Genomic DNA, 21,982 nt, shown 5'->3' with positions numbered 1-21,982 from the left:
GAGGCAGCGGGTGCGGGAGTGTGACGCCCGGATAATCAAGCTACACTAAACCTCTGCTAATGGTGCCACGTCACCTCGGTTACTGTTGATAAACTCGAGTTAGTTCAAAAACGATTCAAATTAAAATTTAAAATATAGGCAAACAGTAAAATTTTCAAATATCAGAACTAAAATGTTCGGGTTGTGTCAAATAAATCGTAAGTAATTATGGTGGAGAAACCAAGCTTTGATAAAATATTTAAAGGCTCTAAAACAATTAAAACAATAGTGAAAACAATTAAAACAATAGTGAAAACAATTAAACAAATGCCTTTTTCAATTAATAAAATATTAACTAAGTTATTTAATTTCCCAAAACTAATTGGGGCAGTGGCATGTTTATTAAAACTAAATTAGGTACAACTTTGGTATTTTACAAAACTATAATAAAAGAAAAATAAATAAAAGAAATGCAAAACAAAAAAAACAGAAGAAAAGAAAAGAGAAGCCCCCCACTGGGCCAACTGTGGCCCAGCTGGCCAGCCCAACTGGGCAAAGGCCCAGCCGGCCAGCCCACCCCCACTCTCCCCTTATCCACTCACCCCCCGGTCAAACCCTAACCCGTAACCGCACACTCCCCCCACCACTCGCTCTCCCCCCCACTCCCCCGATCCAGATCGGGATCGGGGCGACCACGCCCCCGCGCGCCCGACACCGCCCCGCCACCCGGCGCCTCCGGCCACCCCCTCGCCGGCGCCTGCCTCCCCGCCGCTGGACCCCGCCTGGACCCCGCCGTCACCGGAGCACTGCCGCCGCTCGAAAACCTCGTCGCCTCCTCCCCTGCGTCGCCTCGTTGCCGACCCCCTCCACGACACCGTCACCGGACTGCCTCCTCGTCGCACCGTCGTCTCCGTCCTCCTCCTCGTCCCCCACTGCCCGTGCCCTACAATCCCGGTGAGGACCCCGGTCCTCCTCCCCCCCGTGCCCTCGCGCCGGCGCTCGCCCGCACCACCACACCGTTCGGTCCGCGCGCCCTAGCACGGACCCTCACGCACGCGCGCCCGCAGCGACCGCGCCCCACCTGCGCCCGGCCTCGCGACGCTGCCATTCGCCCGCTCACCGCTGGCCCCTCGCGCTCACCACCACTACTCCCGCCTAGCACCGCCGCTCCCCACGGCCCCTACTAGCCGGCCCGCGCGCGCCCGTCGTGGCCGGGTTCGGCCACTGCACTCCGCCGCTGCCCTCGTTCGCCGCTGTGCCGCTGCGTGCTCCCGCGCGCTGTAGCCAGGACCGCGCCGTGCGTCCACCCCCTTCTCCGCCCGGCCGCTGCTCACTGGAGCTCCGCGCCGCACTGCATCGCTCCCACCGGCCACCCCCGTGCCTCCGCTCGCCCCCGCGCGCCCCGCCGGCTCGCCCGGCGCCGCTTGGCCCCAGGCCGCGCCTCGCCGGCGCCCCGCGGTGCCCCGCCGTCGGCGCCCGGGTCCGCCCCGTCGAGCGCCCGTAACCGCCCGCACCAATAGCCCACTATGGCCTCTGTGCCACTGGTCGACAGGCCCCACGCCCAGAGAACGAAAAGAAAAAAATGATTAAAAAATAATAATAATAAAAATAATTAATAAATTAATAAAAATTAATAAGTAAATAAATAAAGAAAATAAAAATAAAAATAATTAATTAATTAGTTAATTAATTAAGTTAATTAACCCTGTTTAGATTAATCTAATTTAATTAATTAGTTTAGTTAATAGTTAATTAATTAGTTAACCCTAATTACCCTAACCAGTCTATGACATGTGGGACCCACGTGTCAGATGACTGCTGACGTCAGCATGATGTCATGCTGATGTCATCACAACACTGTTTCGGATAATGTATATATTAAATAATTAAATAAATTTTAGAAATTAATAAATTCTTTTAAAATCAATATAAAATAAACCGCTGCTCAGATGGAAATACTTTGTACATGAAAGTTGCTTAGAACGACGAGACGAATCCGGATACGCAGCCCGTTCGTCCACCACACCTCCCTAACCTATCGAACATGCAACTTTCCCCCTCCGTTCCGTCTGTCCGAAAACGCAAAACATCGGGAATACTTTCCCGGATGTCCCCCCCCTTCGCCAGTACCACCTACTGCCGCGTTAGGACACACCTAGCACCGCTCATTGTCATGTCACGCATCGTCATGCTTATGTTTGCATTGTATTTACTGTTTCTTCCCCCTCTTCTCTCCGGTAGACTACGAGACCGACACTGCTGCTGTCCAGTTCGACTACGGAGTTGACGACCCCTCCTACTTGCCAGAGCAACCAGGTAAGCCCCCCCTTGATCACCAGATATCGCCTATTCTTCTCTATACTGCTTGCCTTAGAGTAGTGTAGTATGTTACTGCTTTCCGTTAATCCTATCCTGATGCATAGCCTGTCCTTGCTTCTACTGTTGTTACCTTTACCTGCCATCCTACATGCTTAGTATAGGATGCTAGTTTTCCATCAGTGGCCCTACATTCTTGTCCGTCTGTTGTGCTATACTATCGGGCCGTGATCACTTGGGCGGTGATCACGGGTATATACTTATATACTATATACATGACACATGTGATGACTAAAGTCGGGTCGGCTCGTAGGAGTACCCGCAAGTGGATCTTTGTGGCGGAGCGACAGGGCAGGTTGAGACCGCCTAGGTGAGAGGTGGGCCTGGCCCTGGACGGCGTCCGCGGTTACTTCAACATAACACGATTAACGAGTTCTTGGTTTTTGGTCTGAGTCTGGCCATTTGGTCTATACGCACTAACCAGCTACGCGGGAACAGTTATGGGCACTCGACGTCGTGGTATCAGCCGAAGCTGTTTTTGACGTCAGCGACGGAGCGGCGCACGCCGGATTGGACTGGAACGCCACTAGGCTAGGTCTGCTTCCGGCCGCCCTCGCAACGTGCAGGTGTGCAATGGGCGATGGGCCCAGACCCCTGCGCGCATAGGATTTAGACCGGCGTGTTGACCTCTCTGTTGAGCCTAGGTGGGGCTGCGACGTGTTGATCTTTCGAGGCCGGGCATGACCCAGAAAAGTGTGTCCGGCCAAAGGGGATCGAGCGTGTTGGGTTATGTGGTGCACCCCTGTAGGGAAGTTTATCTATTCGAATAGCCGTGTCCCTCGGTAAAAGGACGACCCGGAGTTGTACCTTGACCTTATGACAACTAGAACTGGATACTGAATAAAATACACCCTTCCAAGTGCCAGATACAACCCGGTGATCGCTCTCTAACAGGGCGACGAGGAGGGGATCGCCGGGTAGGATTATGCTATGCGATGCTACTTGGAGGACTTCAATCTACTCTCTTCTACATGCTGCAAGATGGAGATGGCCAGAAGCGTAGTCTTCGACATGACTAGCTATCCCCCTCTTATTCTGGCATTCTGCAGTCCAGTCCACTGATATGCCCCTTTACACATATACCCATGCATATGTAGTGTAGCTCCTTGCTTGCGAGTACTTTGGATGAGTACTCACGGTTGCTTCTCTCCCTCTTTTCCCCCTTTCCTTTCTATCTGGTTGTCGCAACCAGATGCTGGAGTCCAGGAGCCAGACGCCACCGTCGATGACGACACCTACGACACTGGAGGTGCCTACTACTACGTGCAGCCCGCTGACGACGACCAGGAGTAGTTAGGAGGATCCCAGGCAGGAGGCCTGCGCCTCGTTCGATCTGTATCCCAGTTTGTGCTAGCCTTCTTAAGGCAAACTTGTTTAACTTATGTCTGTACTCAGATATTGTTGCTTCCGCTGACTCGTCTGTGATCGAGCACTTGTATTCAAGCCCTCGAGGCCCCTGGCTTGTATTATGATGCTTGTATGACTTATTTATGTTTTAGAGTTGTGTTGTGATATCTTCCCGTGAGTCCTTGATCTTGATCGTATACATTTGCGTGCATGATTAGTGTACGGTCAAATCGGGGGCGTCACAGGGAGGCAGCGGCAGCCCACGCGGCGGTGGAAGTTGGCAAAGCGGAGTCACATTCTCCGGCGCCCCGTATGGTGTACCAGCCCGGGCACCACACCCGCGTCATGGTGGATGTCGCCGACTCGTCCCAGGACGGATCCATCATCGATCCGACGTCCACCAGCACCGTCAGGGTTCCCGGCTCCGACAAGGAAGAGTAGGGCATGGGAAAGGCGACACCTTGAATCCCGTGAGCCAGCTCGTGTCCCGTGTCCTACTCTATCTCGTCGGCAACCGGACCAACACTCCGGGGAGCGGAGCCGGCCGCCAAACATGGGCATGACGGAGCCGGGCAAGCTCCGCTTAAAGATCGATTTAGGTTGCATGTAATAGTATGGACTTAAAGTTTCTAGTTTGAGGTATCTGACCGTAAAATAGATTATTTGAGACCGGTCACTGTCTGCGGATGCGTCCGAACGCGTCAAAGGGGTTTGAGGTGTTGGATTCGTCAAGTCCGGCTGTAGACGCTCTAACCCCCCCCCCCCCCACACACACACGAATTCCATTTGGTTTTATGGGCGTGGGTCGTAGGAGTGCTGGGAGCAATAATAGTGTTGTTTGTGTGAGCACAAAATGGCAGATAGTGTGTCCACTTGAATTGGTGGCACTGTGTATATGGTGGCTACGACCCCACCCACTAGTGACAAGTGGTGTGCTGCTGTTCGTAGGTGACTCGTGTAATTGTAAAACAGTAAGACGGAGCTAGCCAGGAGCCTCCACAATGATTTGATGCTCTAAGCCGTCGGATCATGTGTACGAATGTGCTGGATTTGCTCAGTCATCAAGGTCGTCACGCACGTACGAAGCGCCGTTTGACGGGCCGCTGCTCCGCAGATTTAGCTGCCGTTTCCGTCAGCAATCCGGCTGTAAAGATAGAAGGCCCAGGTTCAGCCCAACATACAAAGCAGGCAGATCGTCCAGGTCTCTTCCTCTATCCCCGAGCGGCGGCGCAAGCCCTATCCCCAAGCTCCTCTGTTCGTCGCCGTCCTTCGTCTCGACAGCGAGCTTCTGAAGCACGTCTGCTTAAGCGCCCGCTCCTTCCACTGCCCCTCTACTCTTCCTCCAAATGCCCCTATGGTGGGTGTCTTCTTTACTTTTTTTTGAGATGTCGTTCCTGCAGCTTTCTTCATGGCAGTTGAGGCGGCCACGCGCGGCGGCGTCCATCGCCGATTGTCTTTCTCCTGTGCCCGACACCATGCCCTTGCAGTTCTAACGCGCGTACCACCCCGTTTCGAACCTGAGATGCCTCTTCGTTCGACCCTCCCTTGATGGCGAAGTAGATTCGACAGAGCCGATCGTGACCTAGAGAGAGAAATCGTAGTTAGTCGCCAGCGCTTGATCCTCTTTTTATGTCGCAGGATCAGCGTCCCCTCTTCTTTCGTGCTTACCCAGCAAGGTACGTGAACAACGTCTCTGCACCAACAGGCTGTAGAGATTAGATTCTGAACTACAACATCTGATTTTATGTTTGATCTATTGATAATTTCAGCTGGCTTGATAATCTCCAGGGAGGATGAAGTTGTTGATTTGTTGTGCTGATGCGTGATGAGCATCTCGGGAGGATGTAGTTGGAACAATCGGTGTACTGTTTCGTATGACAGATTCCTTGACTTTCTTCCTCAATCCTGGAGGGGCGAGGTTTGAGTAATTTGTCTTCTTATGATGAATAAGATCAGAAGCTTAACTTGGAACATTGGAATTCATGTATTATGCATAGTTTTTTTACATGCATTAGCTTTATTGGTTATATACGAATTTACTTTCAGATTATGTGAGCTCATTTTCTTTATGAAATTGTTCCTTGAATTACCTTTGATACTGTCGGGTGGTAGGTGCGACATATGCCAACGGATGGCTTATCATAGTGGGTGCCAGTAAGACGTCGCCGGTGCCTGGAAACGGGATGAGGCGAAGACATGCACGCCGCCGGATCTTACCCAGGTTCGGGGCTCTCCGAGGAGATAACACCCCTAGTCCTGCTCTGCGGGGTCTCCGCATGATCACTAGATCAGAAAGGGTAGCTACAAATGCTCCTAGAGCTGTTGGGTTCAAGGGGGAAGAAGAGCAAGGCTAGCTCCTGCTTCCCTCTCTCTATGGTGTATGTATAATGCTAAGAAGCCAACCCTTTGCATGGGTGCCCCGGGGGGTTCATATAGGCCTACCCCCCGGGGGTACAATTGTAATCCGGCTGGGCGCTGGTCCCAGCCATCAGTGTCTAAGCTCGCCGGCTTCTCCGCCGGCCGTTGGGGCCCGCCGACTAGTGGGTCCCACCGGCTGCCGGCCTCTTGGTCGACAGGCCGGCCCCACCGCTTAGGGTCTTGTCGGCGGCTGCTTACTGTAGCCTCGTCCCTGATGATGAGGGCTTCGTCGAGGTAAGCGTGGCTACAGTGTGCCGCCTCGAGGGCTCTCACTGTAGCCTTACCTCGTCTTGTCTCCTTAATGTGGCGCATGCTTCGAGGGAGGGGGTAGCCGGCTTCTGGGAGCCGGCTACGCCCCTGGCCGACTAGGGGAGGCCGGGCCGCCTTCGCGCCTCTCTCTGGCTAAAGGGGCCCGCCGCCCATGGGCCGTACTGGCGTTTGTCGTGGGTGACGTTGAGGCCAGCATGGCTACAGTGCCGAGGCGGACGGGACATGGCCGTCCCGTACGGCGTCCTGTGGCCATGCCTGCCTCGGGCCTCGGGGGTAATGGGCCGCACTGTGGCCACACCCCGTCTTGTCACCGTTATGTGGGCGTAGTTTTGGTGGTTGCGGTCTTGGCCGGCTTCTTGGAGTCGGCGTTCTTCGTGGCCGGCTCTGGGAAGTCGGCATCCTCTATGGCCGGCTTCCTGGAGTCGGCCACCCCGTGGTTATCCTGGGGGGAGGTTGCTGAGGCTGGGTCGCCTTCCGAGAGTCGGCTTCAGAGGTAGCCAGCTAGGGAAGGCGGCCCAATGCTTGAAATGCTTGAAGGCCCAAAGGCCTGATAATTTTTTGGAAGAGCCAGGGGCAGTCGGTTAGGCTACCCGTGGCCATTTACTCCGACAGTAGTCCCCGAAGATGATTGGGCTTCGAGGTTGGGTAGGAGTTGAGAAGCTCGATCAGCTTCCTATCTTGACAAGCCGGCGGCTGGGAGCCGGCTTTGGTTAGGCGCGCCGTCTTGGCCGAAAATTTCGGAGTCGGAGGGCGGGAGCTCGCCAGCGCGTGCACCGGGCCGCGGGCCGGCCACTTGCCGCCTGCGAACCACGTGGCCTCTCTTGGCTAAAAAGCCTGCCAACCCACGCGCGCGAGGGACGTCGCCGCAGGGCGGGGGCCCGCCACGCCCACGCCCGGGCCCAGGCGTGGATCCTCTGTAGCCCGAAACCGCCCGCACGTCTCCCTGCGGCGGTTTCGGCACGCCTTTAGGGCGTAATAATCGCGAGGCGTGGGGGAGTGGGTGCAGTTAATCCCACGTCTCACCCCACGTCCGGCCTCCCCGGCTTCACCTCGCGAAGCTATAAGTAGGGGGAGAGGGAGAGCGGCAAGCTCTCGCACGCTCCTCCTCCTTCCACCATCTTCGTCCTCCTGCCGTTTCTTGCAACAGCGCCTCGCCGCCGCGCTCTTCCACTACTCGTTCCTCCGCCGCCTGCCCTCGTTTTCGCCATGCCTCCCGCCGCGGAGCAGTATGGCGGGGATTGGGACGGCTCCAACATCCACGAGGATCACGTTGAATTCCTCCGCAAGATGCGGCGGCTGCCCGGCGCGGACAAGGTGGAGGTCCGTCTCGCGCCGGCGAAGGAGATTACGCCGGAGCCGCGGGATGGCGAGCGGGTGGTCTTCCGCTCGCATTTCTTGCGCGGCATCGGCCTGCCCGTGAGCGCCTTCTTCTGCTCTTGGCTCGAGTTCCACCAGCTCCAACCGCACCACCTCACCCCAAACGCAGTGGTGCTGCTGTCTGCCTTTGTCACCCTGTGCGAAGGCTACCTCGGCGTCCTCCCTACCCTCAAGCTCTGGGGGGAATCCTTCCAGTCGAAGCTGAGCACGCGCATGCAGGGCGTGCCGGCTCAGACTGGCGCCTTCATCGCGATGCGGAGGGTGGCTGCCGACAACCCCTTCCCCGTCATCACGCTGATCCAGTCGGTGAAGTTATGGCAAAAGTCGTACTTCTACGTCAGGAACGTCGCCCCGCAGGGCGACTACGTCAACCTGCCGGCTTACGTAGCCGGCCCACCGGTGGGCAGGCGGCCCCAGTGGTCCTTCCGGGCCGTGACGCTGACGCCGGCTAGAACCGCAGCCGTCGCCCGAGTGCGAGCGATGACCCAGTCGGAGGGCTTGTCGGGGTCCGACCTGCTGGCCGCCTTCGTCACGCGCCGGGTACTCCCGCTCCAGAGCCGCCCTCATCTGATCTGTCAGATGAGTGGCCAGCTCGATCCGAGCCGGATGTGTACCAAGGACATGCCGCACGACGAGGTGGCCTATATGGTGAACTACCTTGCGAACTGCAAACTCTCCGAAGAGTGGCAGTTCGGCAAGGAGCCATATTGCCGAGCCAATCCGCCGCCAACGGTATGTTCTCCTTGTCTCTTCTTTTTCTCTCAGCTTTGTCGCCGAGTTCCTTTGGCCGACTCTGACTAGTCGGCTTGTCTTCGACAGAGCCCTCTTCTTCGGCCTGCCGGTGGGTCGGACGCGGAGCGCCGATTCGTCCCCGACCGGACGCAGCACGACCTGGAGGACCCCGACTTGGGGGCGGCCGCTATGGACGACAACACCGAGCCGGGTGGTGGCCAAGTTGGCGGCGAAGCAGGCGGCTCCGGGCATGGAGTCACCTTCGACGACTGGCCGGACGACGACGAGGCCGAAGTCGTCCTGCGCCGTCAGCCGGCATCTGGCCGCGGCGCGGGTTCCTCCGCGGCACCGCCTGCTCGGGGCGGCGGGCAAAAGCGTCGCGCCGCACAGGGTTTGTTCGGCAGTCGGACGAAGAAGCCCAGGGGTGGGGCGGCGGCGACCAGGCGGGAGGAGGCGGCCGCGAAGGCGGCTCGCTTCCGCAGGACGGTGAAGCAACCGCAGACGGTGTCGGCGTAAGTTCAAACTCCTTCATGTACTCTTTTTTCTTTCTTTTCTCTGGTGGTTCCTGAATCCTTGTCTTTTTCTCCAAACAATCAGAGCTCCATTGTCGCTCGAGCGGGCGGCTGCCGCCTCCGTCGTTGAGTCGCCGAGGGGATCTGGGAGCACCACTCGCCGCGTGGACCCCGTGCCGACCTTCAGGCGGCGACGGAACGAAACGCGCGGGAGGCGCGGGAGGAGCGGGAGGCAGAGGCACGGAAGGCGGCCGCCGCCCAGGCGGCGCAGGAGGAGGCGGCGAAGGCGCGCGCCGACGCCGCAGCCAAGGCCCAAGCGGAGGCTGCAGCTGCGGCGACGGCGGAGGGGGCCCTGTTGGTCACCCCACTGCGCGTCGCAGCGCCCGGGGCCCCGGAGCCCCCGCCAGAAGAGGCCGGTGGCGACCAGCCGGGGCTGGAGAGGGATGACGACGTCGTCATCCTGGAGAGGGCGCCGGTGTCGACTCCGCCGACTGGGGCGGCTCAAGGCGGCCGGCCTGATCTGCCGCCTGCACAGTCGGCGGGGGGCGAGCCGGCCGCGAGGACTGAGCTGGCGGTCCGGATGCCGCCGAGCCGGCGCGCGGGGAAGGCTGCGTCGGAGCCACAGAAGGCGGCGTCGGAGCCGCAGCCGGCCGCGGGCTCCAGCTCGTCGGCCCAGGATGTGGAGGTGGCCAGCGCCACCTCTGGGTGGACGCCGGGCGGAGGGACGGCCGTGATGAACGTGGCTGCGCAGGATGTCCGGACCCGGCTCCAAGCCCAGGCTACGGCGCTGAGGCAATACACCGACGAATTCCTTGCGACGCGGGCGGCCATCCGGGTTAGGCTTCTTATATTGCTTCTTCTTGATCTTGGTTTCTTCCGTGGGGGCGTGTCAGCGCACCCACTGGGTGTAGTCCCCGAGTTCCGAGTCGGCTGCTGAGCAGGCGGCTTGGAACTTCTTAGTGATTTGGCTTTGCTATTCTTGTTCTTACTTCGATCTTCTGCCTATCTTGCAGGACTACCACAATCTTCGTGCGGCCGCCTTCAACTCCCAGGCTCGGGAGCTCACCCAGAAGACCGCCGACCTAACTGAGAGCCGAGGTAAGTGCTTTGTTCTTTATCTCACGTGGGGGCGCATCAGCGCACCCACTGGGTGTAGTCCCCGAGATTCGGGCCGACTGCTGAGCAGTCGGGTCGGATCTTCCTTGACGACTTCCTCTTATTGTTTCTTCTTTTTCTGCCGTCTCTGCGGCGGCCAACGCTGGTCTGAGGGCACAGGTAGGAGAGTTTCAGACTGCCCTTCGTGTCAAGGAGGCCGAGCTTGCCGCCTTGGTGCAGGAACGCGACCGCCTCGCCAAGAAGTTGGCCGACCAGGAGGAGGGCCACAAGGCGGCTCTGAAGGTGGTGCAGGACCGCGAAGCCGCCCTCCAGGCCGAGTACGAGACAGAAGTGGCTGGCTGGGCTGAAGCAAGGCAGACTCTGAAAACTAGCTATGGTCAGATCGAAGATCTGGTTGACGGTAAGCCGCCTACTTCTTCGTCCTTTCTTGCCGTCTGCCGCTTTTGGCTCGTTTTCTGACTTGGTGTTTTTTCTTCTTTCTCTTTCTTTCTTGCACAGAGTACTTCCCTGGCTACTCTACCGCCGCCAAGCACGAAGGCAGGCTGGCTTTGAGATTGCACCAAGCGCTGGCCGTTCGCTGGAGGAGGAGCTCTTGGCGATCCAGGCCCGTATCCAGCCGGCTCACCGACTGCTCCGCCGGCTTCAGCGTGCCGGGGCGCAAGTATTGGCCGCCCTCTGGCCCGGCGTAGTGGTTCCCCGCACCCCCAGTCGGACTGCCGACTGGCTGGAGGTGGCGGTCAGTCGCTTCGAAGCCTGGAAGGCCTCGACAGCTCGGTCCGGCGCCAGGCGGGCGCTGGAGTTCGTCAAGGCCTGGTACCCCAGCCTGAGTCTGGACCAGCTGGCTACCTGGCGGCAGCAAGCCGACACGGAGCTGGAGCCGGCGCGGCCGGCTATCATCCGGCGGGCTTCGGCGATCGCCGACTACACCGACACCAGCATCTTCGCCCCTGAGGTAGATGACAACGGTGTCGCCCAGCCGGAGGAGTGGTTCGGGCTGAACCCGGCAGACGGTGAGGACTCGGCGGAGGAGATCGACTCCAGCGACGAGGGCGAGGAGGAGGAGGAGGGTGAAGACGCCGAGCCGGATGGTGGAGCGGCCGACCGGCCTCAACCTGACCGCGCCTCCAGCACTACGTCACGCGCGGGTGCGCCGCCTGCCACTGGTGGTGACCAAGCCGAGACCCGCCAGCCGGCCACTCCTTCAGCCGGCGACGCCATCTCCACCGACCAGCCTGGCTCCCGCGCCGCGCCTTAGTCTAGTCTGCTATCTTTTGTTTTCCTGTCTTGTCACTTTTGGAACAATATTCTGTTAAATCTGCATAATTCCACCCACTTGGGGTGTATTCGAACTTATGTCTATTGCCGGCCTGTTGGGGGCTTTATATGTATATACGACTGATGCATTCGTTTGGCTTTTCCTCGTTCTTTGCTTTTCATCCTTCTGCTGTTTCCTTTGCCGCCCTCCCTTGGTTGCCGCCTCCGCAGTCAAACAGCTGCTCTGCAATCTGTGGTTGGAAGAGTGCTTGGCCAATTGGGAGGGCAAGTACTCTAGCTTTGTTGGATTAGAGCTAAGTGTTTAGGAAGCCGGCCAGCCGGTTGTTCTGACAGCCGGCAAGCGTGGTTGGAGGCCATCTTTTTGCTATATAAGTTCGTTTAGTCCTTAGCCGTTTTTCGTGTGGGCATCCTTTCTGCCTTGGCTCTTGCTAGTCGGACAGTCGGTTCTTTGATCTGCGACTTTCAACAAGAGAGGACTCGAGAGCCGGCACACTACTTGTCTGACCTCAGGTAGAACTTTTAATATAGCTCAAGGCGGCCAGTCCCCGGGCCGACTAGTCGAACCCGGTGCCAGACAAGAAATCAAATGTAATAGTACATTCATGGATATGACACTCGTCATTCATAGATAAATGAAGGCAGTCCCCGAGTACCGCTCGGGGGGGCCTGTTGGTTTGTACTTAATACAAAAGGGTAGCATGATACATACTGCTTTCAGCTGTAAAATCTTCTTAGGAGATTCGCGTTCCATGGTCGCTCCGACTCCTTGCCGGAGTCGTCCCTTTTGCGTGCTCTTGGTTTTTGCGCGTCGATCAAGTAGTAGGAGTCGTTGCCTAGTGCCTTGCTGATGACGAAGGGGCCTTCCCAAGGGGCCGAGAGCTTGTGCTGGCCAGTTGTTCGCTGGATCAGCCGGAGCACAAGGTCGCCCTCTTGGAAGGATCTTGGCTTGACCTTGCGGTTGTGGTAGCGGCGCAACCCTTGCTGGTAGATGGCGGACCGGCTGAGTGCTAACAGCCGGCCTTCTTCTAGTAGGTCGACGCCGTCTTCTCTTGCTTCCTTGGCCTCCGCCTCCGTGTACATGGTGACCCGAGGCGAGTCAAACTCGATGTCGGTTGGGATGACAGCCTCGGCACCATATACAAGGAAGAACGGAGTGAAGCCGGTTGACTTGTTGGGTGTAGTGCGCAGACTCCAGAGGACAGCCGGCAGCTCATCAAGCCAGCAGCCGGCCGACCGCTCCAGTGGCACAACCAGTCGGGGCTTGATGCCGGAGAGGATGAGTCCATTTGCTCGCTCGACCTGGCCGTTTGACTGCGGGTGGGCAACGGACGCTAAGTCCAGTCGGATGCCCTGTGTCGCGCAGAAACGTGCCAGTGCTCCTTTGGCAAAGTTTGTGCCGTTGTCGGTGATGATGCTATGCGGTACGCCGTACCGAGTAGTGATGTCGGTGATGAATGTTACGGCAGTCGGCCCGTTCAGCTTCTTGATCGGCTTCGCTTCGATCCACTTGGTGAACTTGTCCACGGCGACAAGCAGATGTGTCAAGCCGCCGCGGGCTGTCTTGAAAGGGCCCACCATGTCCAGTCCCCAGACGGCAAAGGGCCAAGTAAGGGGAATGGTCTTGAGTGCAGAAGCCGGCAGGTGTTGCTTGAAACTGAAAACTTGGCATCCTCTGCAGCTCTTGACTATCTCTTTGGCGTCTTCCAAGGCAGTCGGCCAAAAGAAACCATGGCGGAAAGCCTTGGCCACAAGTGATCTTGAGGCTGCGTGGTGGCCGCATTCGCCTTGGTGGATATCCTTGAGGATTGCCACTCCTTTTGCTGGCTCGACACAACGCTGGAAGACTCCAGTAACACTGCGCTTGACAAGCTCTTTGTTGATTATTGCATATGCTCCGGCTCGTCGTTGCACTAGTCTTGCTGAGATTTCATCAGCCGGCAGCTCTCTGCTGACTAGGAACTTGAGGATGGGCTGGGCCCATGATGGAGCAGTAACTTCTTCTTCTGTTAGTGTAGCCACCATGACTCGGGTGGGTGGGTTGGGTGGCGTGGAGTTGGAGTCGGCCACCGCTTCTTGCGTTGCTGCAGTCCCCGGGCCGACTGCTGCAGTCCCCGGGCCGGGTGCGACTACGGCAGTCCCCGGGCCAGTTGTCGAAGTCCCCGTGCCGCCTGCGGGGTTCCTCCAGTCGGATCCGGTTGCATCTGGCGCAGGCGGTACGAAGATGGAGTCCGACTCTGGAGATGGCTTGATGGACGGCTTGAGGAGGCGCTGGAGGGAGACGCCAGTCGGTATGGCTTGTCGGGTGGAGCCGATCCGTGCTAGGGCATCTGCTTGGTCGTTCTCGGCCCTTGGCACGTGAAGGAACTCGCACCCTTCAAAGTACCCGCTGATCTGCTGGACGAGGAATCGATAGCTCGCCATGTTCGCGTCCTTGGCGTCCCAGTCGCCAGACGACTGCTGGACCACCAAGTCTGAGTCGCCGTAACACAGGATCCGGCGTATGCCGAGCTCTTTGGCTAGCCGGAGCCCATGTACGAGCGCCTCGTACTCGGCCACGTTGTTGGAGGCGGCGAAGTGGATCTGCAGCGTGTACTTGAGCTTGTCGCCTTTGGGAGAGGTGAGGACGATGCCGGCTCCCAAGCCGGTGCGCATCTTGGACCCGTCAAAGTGCATCCGCCAATGGGTAGAGTCGGGAGCCGGCGGTAGGTACTGGGTCTCGGCCCAGTCGACGAGGAAGTCGGCCAATGCTTGGGACTTGATGGCGGTGTGGGGTTGGTAAAAGATCGCGTAGGGCGCCAGTGCAATGGCCCATTTAGCCACCCGGCCAGATGCATCCCGGCTGCCTATGATCTCGGCGAGCGGGGCGGTGCACACGACCGTGATGGGGTGCTCTTGGAAGTAGGGCTTCAGTTTCTTGGCGGCGAAGTACACCCCATAGCACATCTTCTGGTAGTGCGGGTAGTTCTGCTTTGAGCTGGATAGCACTTCGCTTAGATAGTACACCGGCCTCTGGACTAGCTGGGCTCGGCCTTCTTCCGGGCGCTGGACCACAACAACAGTACTGACCACTCGGCTAGTCGCGGCGATGTAGAGGAGCATGGGCTCCTTTTCAATCGGCGCTGCCAGGACAGGCGGAGTGGTCAGCATTTTCTTCAACTCATGGAAGGCTTGGTCGGCTTGGTCATTCCACTCGAAGTGAGTGGACTTCTTCATGAGTCGGTACAGGGGGAGAGCCTTCTCTCCTAGTCGGCTGATAAAGCGATTCAGGGAGGCCAAGCACCCGGTGAACTTCTGCACATCTCGCAGTTTGGTGGGAATCTCCATCCTCTCGATGGCCTTGATCTTCACGGGGTTGCACTCGATGCCGCGTTCGGAGACCAGGAAGCCTAGCAGCTGGCCGGCTGGTACTCCGAACACGCACTTCTCGGGGTTGAGCTTGATTTGGAATCGGCGCAAGTTGGCGAATGTTTCTTTGAGATCTTCCAGCAAGGTGCCGCGCTTTTCTGTCTTCACCACAATGTCGTCTACATGGACGTGGGCATTTCTGCCGAGTTGTTTCAGGAGGCATTTCTGCATGCAACGCTGAAAAGTGGCACCGGCATTCCTCAAGCCGAATGTCATAGTCAGGTAGCAGAAAGCTCCAAATGTTGTGATGAAGGCAGTCTTCAGGCGGTCTGCTGGGTCCAACTTGATCTGATGGTACCCTGAGTAGGCATCCAAAAAACTCAACAGCTTGCATCCGGCTGTGGAGTCTATCACTTGGTCAATCCGTGGCAGAGCAAACGGATCCTTGGGGCAGGCCTTGTTCAGGCTGGTGTAGTCTATACACATACGCCACTTGTTATTCTTCTTCAATACCAGAACTGGGTTGGCAAGCCACTCTGGAAAAAACACTTCCACAATAAAGCCAGCGGCAAGGAGCCGGGCTATCTCTTCTCCCACGATTCTTCGCTTCTCTTCTGACAGTCGGCGGAGGGGTTGCTTGACCGGCTTCGCGTCGGCTCGGACATGTAATTTGTGCTCGGCGAAATCCTTCGGGACACCCGGCATGTCTTTTGGGGACCATGCAAAAATGTCTCGATTCTCACGGAGGAAGTCGACGAGCTCGCCTTCCTATTTACTGTCCAAGTTCGCCCCAATGACAGCGAACCTCTCCGGATTCTCCGGGTCCAGAGGTATCTTCTTTGTCTCTTTGGCAGGCTGGAAGGAGCCCTGCGCATCACAATCTTTGGGGTTGGGGGACAGGGCCGGCTGCTTGCCGGCCATGGCCACAACCCGCTCCAGCATCTTCTTCTCTTCTGCCACTACGAGGGACTCGGCCAGCCGGCTACTGGCCATGGCACACTCGATGGACTTCTTGTAATCGCCGGCTACCGTGATGATCCCCTTCGAGCTCGGCATCTTCATCTTCAGGTAGGCGTAGTGGGGCACAGCCATGAACTTGGCCAGAGCAGGTCGGCCAAGCAAAGCATGGTAGGGGCTCTCCAGATCCACTACTTCGAACCAGATCGCTTCTCGGCGAAAATGATCTTTGTGTCCGAAGAGAACATCCATTTTAATCTTGCCGATTGGGGAGCAAGACAAGCCGGGGACGATACCATGGAACACGGTTCGGCTTGGCATAAGCTGCTTTGCCTTGATGTTCAGCTTCTCCATGGTATCGCGGTACAGTATATTGATACTGCTTCCGCCATCTATCAGGACGCGGGAGAATCGGGCAGCTCGCCTCTCCGTCGCGAGGGTAACATCCAAGACCAGTGCATAGGAGCCAGGGGATGGCATCACCTCTGGGTGGTCGGCCTGGCTCCAGCTGATTGGCTTCTCTGACCAGTGCATGAACTCGGGAGCGCTGGAGGCTACTGCGTTGACCTCTTGATGCTGACAGCGCCGACTACGCTTGTCATCGGCTTGGCTGGTGAAGACGACGTAGGCGGCGTGCTCTTTAGGGAACTCATCTTGGATGGCTCCGACTGCCGGGCGAGCCGCCGGCTGCTGAGGGGCTGGAGGCGGCGGGCCGGGAGGCGGAGGCGGCACCAGCCCTTCGCCCTTGGAGATTCGCGTGAGCCAGTGGCATTTCCGGGTCGTGTGGTTGGACGGCTTCGCGCCGCTGTGGAACTTGCAGGGGGCGTCGAGAGTCTGCTCGTAAGAGAAAGCCGGCCTGCCACCCTTCTTCTTGGGAGTGGGCCGCTCTTCGGGCTGCTCATCTTCGACTGTGGCCACCTGCCTGCTGGTGGAAGGCGGCATGGGGGCCTTGCGCTTGTGATCGTTCTGGAAGGGGCGCCGATTGGAGCCGCCAGCCGGCGTCTTGGGAGCCGGAGCAAGCACCTTCCCCGAAGCGTCCACTCGGAGCTCGGTCTTCATTGAGGAGTCGGCCGTGGCGTACTTGTCCGCGATGATCAGGAGTTCGTCGAGGGTAGCCGGCTCGTCGCAGAGGAGTCGGTGCTTGAGGAGGGTGCCCTCTCGGCACCCGACGGTGAAGTACTCGATGGCCTGAACCTCGTGCACCCCTTCGCAGGAGTTGCGGAGCTCGGCCCACCGCGTGAGGTAGTCGTGGGTCGACTCGTCGGGCCCTTGGACGCATAGGGAGAGCTGGCGAGGCTTGGGAGGCCGCTTGTACGTGCTGGTGAAGTTGTGGACGAAGACTTCCGTGAAGTCCAGCCAGCTATTGATGCTGTAGGGCTTGAGGCTGTTGAGCCAGGTGCGCGCCGTGCCTTGCAGCATGAGGGGGACGTATTTCACGGCTACGCGCCGATTGCCGTTGGCTATGCTGACAGCAGTGGAGTAGTCGATGAGCCAATCTTCCGGCTTCACTGAGCCGTTGTATTTGGGCGTGTCTCTGGGGAGCGAGAACCCTTTGGGGAAGGGCTCGTCGCGGATGCGGGGGCCAAAGCATGGCGGGCCGACATCGTCTTCTTCTTCTAACGCCAGGGATCGAGCAAGGCGGTCGATCCGGTGGCGGGCGTCGTTCTCGCCGACTCCTTCTCGACGGCCTAGTCGGTCACCGAGAGTCGGGTGCGTGACGGGCGACGGGGTGAGACGTCTCTCTCTTCGAGGCGGGGGAGGAGGCAGGTTTCCTTGGCGCTCCATCGCTCGAGGGCGGCCTTCCGCGTCGTGCTCGATGGTGATACGAGTCAGGCTGCGGCTAGCAGCCGGCTCCTTGTCTTTCTTCTGGCGGGCGCCGCTCGCAGTCGGCGAGCGGGACGTCGCAGCGTGCTCTCGGCGCGGGCGCCGGCTTCATGCTGTTCTGCAGCCGCGTCGATCAGCTGCTAGATCCGCCTTGTCATGTAGGGGAGTTCGTCGGCTCCCAGCCCATTTAGCTCTTCGGCGGCCGCCTGGGCGGCTCGCAGATTCTCGAGCGGGGTGGCGTAGACGGGGCGATCTGCCCCCAGCATGCCGGCAATAGCCGCGCCGCGCTTCTGGACGAAGCCGGCTCGGCTCGGCCCGCTAGGCGGCGGCGTACCGAAGGCGGCGCGATCGACTTCGCGCTGGTGGGCCTCAGTGAGGCGTCTCATGGAGGCTATCCTCTGGCCCTCCGTGATGAGGGCGAGGCGGCGTGCCTCCAGGGTCTCGGCGTCGGCGTCGGCCGGGATGGGGACGGAGAGGTCGTGCATTGCCGCTTGCAGGGCGTCGCGGGCATTCTCGTCCGAGTTGGCGACGTGGCTGATGACCAACACTTCGGTGACAGCGCTGCTGCCACTGTCAGCTCGAGGAAGAGGGTCGTCGAAGACCACCACGTCGGAGGGGTAGGCGTCGAGTGATGCCGTGTCGGAATCGATGAGCATCGGGTCGGTGGAGCCGATCGACTCCAAGTCTGCAGCGGGCTCGCTGGAGACGTGAAGCTGGTCGAGGAGGCTGATGAGGCGGCTCTCAGGGTAGTCCGTGCCTGCGTCGGACGCAGGCTCGTCGGAGATGCGAGTCTCGCCGAGAAGATCGGCGAGGCAGCTCGCCGCGCAGGCGCCGTCGACGCCTTGCAGCGCGTCGAGGCAAACGCCATCGGGCGCAGCAGGCTGGCTGCGCTCGCGGGGGAGGAAGAGGGTTCCCGTCCAGAACAGGTCTCCGGACGACGGTGCACCTGGCCCCACGGTGGGCGCCAAATGTCGGGTGGTAGGTGCAACATATGCCAACGGATGGCTTATCATAGTGGGTGCCAGTAAGACGCCGCCGGTGCCTGGAAACGGGATGAGGCAAAGACATGCACGCCGGCGGATCTTACCCAGGTTCGGGGCTCTCCGAGGAGATAACACCCCTAGTCCTGCTCTGCGGGGTCTCCGCATGATCACTAGATCAGAAAGGGTAGCTACAAATGCTCCTAGAGCTGTTGGGTTCAAGGGGGAAGAAGAGCAAGGCTAGCTCCTGCTTCCCCCTCTCTATGGTGTGTGTATAATGCTAAGAAGCCTACCCTTTGCATGGGTGCCCCGGGGGGTTTATATAGGCCTACCCCCCGGGGTACAATTGTAATCCGGCTGGGCGCTGGTCCCAGCCGTCAGTGTCTAAGCTCGCCGGCTTCTTCGCCGGCCGTTGGGGCCCGCCGACTAGTGGGTCCCGCCGGCTGCCGGCCTCTTGGTCGACAGGCCGGCCCCACCACCTAGGGTCTTGCCGGCGGCTGCTTACTGTAGCCTCGTCCCTGATGACGAGGGCTTCGTCGAGGTAAGCGTGGCTACAGTGTGCCGCCTCGAGGGCTCTCACTGTAGCCTTACCTCGTCTTGTCTCCTTAATGTGGCGCATGCTTCGAGGGAGGGGGTAGCCGGCTTCTGGGAGCCGGCTACGCCCCTGGCCGACTGGGGGAGGCCGGGCCGCCTTCGCGCCTCTCTCTGGCTAAAGGGGCCCGCCGCCCATGGGCCGTACTGGCGTCTGTCGTGGGTGACGTTGAGGCCAGCATGGCTACAGTGCTGAGCCGGACGGGAGATGGCCGTCCCGTACGGCGTCCTGTGGCCATGCCTGCCTCGGGCTTCGGGGGTAATGGGCCGCACTGTGGCCACACCCCGTCTTGTCACCGTTATGTGGGCGTAGTTTTGGTGGTTGCGGTCTTGGCCGGCTTCTTGGAGTCGGCGTTCTTCGTGGCCGGCTCTGGGAAGTCGGCATCCTCTATGGCCGGCTTCCTGGAGTCGGCCACCCCGTGGTTATCCTGGGGGGAGGTTGCTGAGGCTGGGTCGCCTTCCGAGAGTCGGCTTTAGAGGTAGCCAGCTAGGGAAGGCGGCCCAATGCTTGAAATGCTTGAAGGCCCAAAGGCCTGATAATTTTTTGGAAGAGCCAGGGGCAGTCGGTTAGGCTACCCGTGGCCATTTACTCCGACAGATACTTTAGCAATCTCCATGGGATCAGTTTTATAAGTTCAGTTTGGTGCTACTATTTGTTAGCTATTTGATCAAATGCTCATGTACTTTAAAGATTTACCTTGCGTGTGCCTTTTTGTTCTGGTGCATTGCATGTTTAGTACACTGTAATTCTTGATATGTTTTACAGCTAGGCCATTAATTAGGTGGTGCAAGCCATTTTATGAGGTCGTTGTTGACAGCAATGTCATGTTCAACTTTGAGAGTCAGTCTTCTTTTATCCATATTCAACTCTTGCTTGTCACGTATTCATCTCCTGTTGGGCAAGCTTATGTGCTGATGTTACATTTTGCAGGATTGTCATGTTTGTGCTTTCGAGAGGTTCCTTGATTTTGGCATCACCTTGGAAGCTGTTATTTTTCAGAGAACACCGGAAATCATATCCTTCTTTTTTTTTCCTGTTGGCCATGCTACGACGCTTTACATTTAATTTTCTTTCTGCCTCCAAAAGATTTCTCGCATTAATTCAGCAAATTGCCTCGAAGGTACTTAGGAAATAATCATCTTCATATTTGAGGTGTTGTAGTTTCGAACAACTTATTAGAATATTGGTACCATCTAAATTATAAAAGATATTTGTACTATTTTTCTATTAAAATGGACGAGCGCGGCAACGCGCGCCTTCATGTTCTAGTGTAAGGGAAAAGCGAAGGTGTTTGGATCCTTCGCGCCATGCAATGCATCTGCTATGTCATATGTGGGAAGTATTATTTATGCATGCAATTTGTTGAATGGATACTCTATCGTCTCATTAAAGAAACTTGATGCGGTACCAAACCCTAAGAGCCCAAGGCTCTTATACAAAAAAAAAATCAAAAGAAAAAAATGTGACCTAATCTCTAGTCCATGTAAATAGGATTGAGAATGTAGAAATATATTGTACACACATCTCTCCGCTGGTTTGAGTTTTTCGCTGAGCTAGTCAGGTACACAACTAAATACTCCCTCTGGAAAGAAATATTGAGATATTGAGTTTGAAATCTGCGGTGTGGCGCAGTGCAGATTCGGAGTTCGCTGTGGGAGGATGGACTCGCGTAGGAGGACGACGCTGTCGGGCGTCGTGGTGGCGTCGATGGCAGAGAGACCTGGCACGGTACATGCAACAGTACAACTCTGAAGATGGATTGGTGGCAGGTGGCTGCGGCGGCCTCATACCCGGCAGGCGTCCTGGTTGAGGAGTGCGCCGGACTGGTAGGTGCCCCATACCCGGCAGGCGTCCTGGTTGGGACCTCAGGTCTTAGATGTTTAGGTTTGGCTGCGATGTCTGTTTGGTATTAGGCCTAGACTATCTGCGCCCCTTCATCAATTGGATAGGTGTAGCGACGGTTGTTGCTTAAACGGTGGCTTTAGTCTTGCTGTTGTATGGCTTCGTAAGATCTTGTGAGAATAATTAATAAAATGGCCGTATGCATCGCCCAGATGCAGAGGCTGGGGGTCATCCTCCTTTTCTAAAAAACCTGAGTTTGAAATCTATGGCCAACTTGTCTTTAATATAATTAATACTCCCTCTGAAAAGAAATATAAGAGCGTTTAAATCAGGGAGTATATTTTTTGACATATGATGATGACACACCTAAGGGCTGCCAACGTATAGACGTGAGGATGGGGAGTTGGTAAGTATTGAGATATAGTGTATGTTTTCAATTTGTTAATTCCGTGGAGAAATCTAGCGCCATGGACATGAACATTGTTGAAGTATGTTACACATATTTTTCTGGAAAAATTAGGCTTTACCATATAGGCATGCAATTTAATTGTAGTTAATTCTTATATGTTACATCGAACTTCAAGTAGAATGGTTGTAGATGTTGCTCATACATGCTTCGTGTCACGTCGGTGATAGGCTACATCCTCACGTGTGGAATGTGCCCATGAAGCTCTATATTTTACAGAAATATAAACCATGCTAATTCTTGAACTTAAGATAACAACTTACTTATTTTAGTAGGAGAGCTTGATGCATACTATACACCCACTCAGTTTCATTCATAGGTGGAGTACAGTTCAAAATTCACATATAGTGAACCAAAGTATGACATGCTTAATGTGAACTTTGTCTGCTTATTAGTCATTGTTCTTTGGCACAGAGCATGTTGTGTGCTCCGTGAAAATGTGGAACTCATGGGCGCCTCTGGACATCAAGGCTCTCACATGGCTGGCGCTCAAGGATGGGCTCTGGATTGTCGACATGTTTGCACTGATTACCCCTTCCCCCTCCCCGGTTGTAAGCTTTTGTTTCACGGAGGA

General features: G+C 57.2%; 1 long non-coding RNA gene across 1 annotated transcript; it reads left to right on the top strand.

Moving 5' to 3' along the window:
• The first annotated feature begins 10,070 nt into the window (after window positions 1-10,070).
• Window positions 10,071-11,532, top strand: LOC141021481 (uncharacterized). The gene is made up of 2 exons (XR_012182790.1): window positions 10,071-10,527; window positions 10,626-11,532. It is a non-coding gene; the product is annotated as an uncharacterized lncRNA (long non-coding RNA).
• The last annotated feature ends 10,450 nt before the right edge of the window (window positions 11,533-21,982 follow it).

Source organism: Aegilops tauschii, chromosome 4 (genome assembly GCF_002575655.3).
Source record: "Aegilops tauschii subsp. strangulata cultivar AL8/78 chromosome 4, Aet v6.0, whole genome shotgun sequence".
Classification (NCBI taxonomy): Eukaryota; Viridiplantae; Streptophyta; class Magnoliopsida; order Poales; family Poaceae; genus Aegilops; species Aegilops tauschii.
This window is presented reverse-complemented; position numbering and strand designations above follow the sequence as displayed.